This window comes from Magnolia sinica, chromosome 6 (genome assembly GCF_029962835.1).
Source record: "Magnolia sinica isolate HGM2019 chromosome 6, MsV1, whole genome shotgun sequence".
In the NCBI taxonomy this organism is placed as follows: domain Eukaryota; kingdom Viridiplantae; phylum Streptophyta; class Magnoliopsida; order Magnoliales; family Magnoliaceae; genus Magnolia; species Magnolia sinica.
In genome coordinates, this window is record NC_080578.1 from 85,635,713 (window position 1) to 85,638,474 (window position 2,762).

Here is a 2,762-nt window from a genome sequence, read left to right on the forward strand (position 1 = left end):
ATATATATATATATATATATATATATAGGATATGCATATATATATCTGTACACACATCAACGTGGGTCCCACATGGGGCCACCACGTATACATCTATCCCTGTATCACACACACACACACACACACACACACACATATATATATATATATATATATATATGCACCGTTGAAGAGTCCAGCAACCATCGTCCAGATCTTCTGGTCGGTGCAGGTGGGTTTCACCCAACTGGCAGAACAGTGGACGGTGTGGATATGCAGCAAGGTGGCCCACGTGTGGTGTGGACTACTGGGCCAACTGCTCAGGTGCAGTCTACCCATTTTACGTGGAGCAGGGAGCTGCCCACCGTTACACGCATGGAGCGGCCTGTCTGAAGTCTTGGTGAGGCCCAACACTGCAGCCCACCTGCATTTTTCAGGATCCATGTGGGTAGGGTGTGGCCCACTTCGTCTTACATGGGGGTGGCCCACTTGGCCTGATAAGAAAACCCAGCGAACAGCCCTGAGTTGATGCAAGGTGCGGCCCACCTGCTGTTGCAGGGTCTGGCCCACCTGCAATTTGCTCAGGGCCCATGAGTGGCCCACTTGCGTTTTGACGTGAAGACAGCCCACCACTTCACGTGAACAGTCCCTGCTTCTGCATGCGTTTGGAGCTGTTTTTCTAGAACTCGTCGTAGCGGTTTAAGGTCCGCTTTGGGAGCTCAAATCAGCACCCATTCCCAGCCTAAATAGCACTCGAAACAGGGCCATTTGATGGCCTGTCGGATCGTCTGATTTCAGCTCCAAACAGAGCTCCAAACTGGCTTATTTCTCGCTTGGTTCTAAGTCTGATTTCAGACTTAAATGGAGCCGTGGATTTGCTCAGCTTTGGTCCCAAACAGGGTCCCTTGTCAAGCTGACATCTCAGTCCAAATCACAGCCATTGTCTGGCTTGGACTCGGACTGAAACAGGGTTGCAATATCCAGCTTAAAGCGTTACTGTATTGGTCTTATTTGGCCTGGGCTTAAGCTTAGATTCAAGGCCATCATTTGGTCTAGATCCTGCTTAAAACAACGCTTCAGTTGGGCCGGTTTTCAGCCCAAATCCCAGCCATTGTTTGGCCATTTATCCTAGCTTAAAACAGAGCTTCGTTCCTCTTGGTTTTTGGACCGACGCTCGGCCATTGTTTGGCTGGGTCTTAGCCCAAAACAGGTGCTGCAAATGGGTCGGTTTCCATCTTGGAACAGAGCTACTGATCGTCTCAGTTTTAGACCAGAAACAGGGCCATAGGTTGGCTCTGTTCCAGTCTAAAAACAGGGACCTAGTTTCTCCTTTCTCGGTTCGCCTCACAAGCATTCATCGGCTTGTTTTTCTGAGTTGGTTCGAAGCTCTACAGAGAACTAAAAACAACATTAAATGGGGCCTGAAATGTGGTCTGAAATGGCCATTGTTTGGCACGTCCCGATGTTACTGTGGCTGGACTGAACCCAACCATTTGCTTGGCATGGTTCCGGTTCAGACAGGTATGACATGAAGCTATAAGGAAGAAGAAGAAGAAACAAAAGAACAAAAGAGACGACGGTTCTTCCAGGGGCAGTTGCTGCCCGTCTTACCTATGTTTAAAACAGGGGGTGGGTTTCCTCTCCGCACTCTTTCCTTCTCACTTGGCACGAATTCAAGGGCTACAGTGACCCATCTTATAGAGGGAGTGAGGGAGAGGGAATGGCTGAGATTGTTTCCCAATGGACGGTTGAGATTCATCCTTCCCAAAGAGGAAGGGCGGTCCTTTTTCCCTTCTCAGCACAGGCTCTCGGTCGGGCGGTTTTTTGGTCAGGATGGACGGTGGCATTCAATCTCCTTCCTCCGCTTACAAGTGACCAAACTGCTATACCGTTTTGTTCGTGTGGGTCCCATGAAGAGATTGGACGGCTTGGATGGCTCGGAAAGTGGGCGTGGTGGCCCACTTATAGGTTTTAAGTAAGTCGGTTTAAAACAAAGAGAGAAAGGGCGGGAAGATATTTGAGAAATGCTCGGTCAAAGCTAGTTTGACCGAGCCATTGGTTTTAGTACACCTCCTGCACAAGCACTCTTTGTGCATATGCATTTTATAGGGGTCTACTAAAATGTGATTACCATAATCTACTCCGTTCATTTGTATTGGGGGACATTACCCAGGGACCCTGGTCCACTCTGAGTCGATGGTGAGTCCTAGGTGGCCCGTTACGTACATCCTTGGGCCATCATTGGCTCATATGTCATGATCCGTCAATTAGGTGGGCCTGATAAACTTTTTCAATGGTTAATATAGGGTATTAGTTATGATGAAAATGTGGTTTTGCACTAACTAGTTCTTACATGGTGGTGACAAGTGTGTTGCAGTAATATCTATTGACATAAGGGCTTTAGTTTAGAGTGTTTGGTTAGCTATACCTTCTTGACTTCACAAGGCATGTTTTGGCTTTTGGAGACCTTGATGGATGACTTTAACATCGACCGAAATCTCCATCCTATGTATGTCAAGTTCAAGTTTTGGTTAACCCAGATAATTTTTAGTTTAGTGTGGGTTTATAAGGTAACACCCGTGTACTGAAGGTACGAGGTGTTACGACATGTCTCACATCCATCAAGATATATTCTATACCATCAAATATCTTAATGCGTACTGAACCGATACCAATCACCTTACATGCAATGTCATTACCCATAAAAACCTATCTACCTTCGTACTCACTATAACTAGTGAACCAATATCTGTGAGAAGTCATGTGGTAGAAGGCCCCTCAAT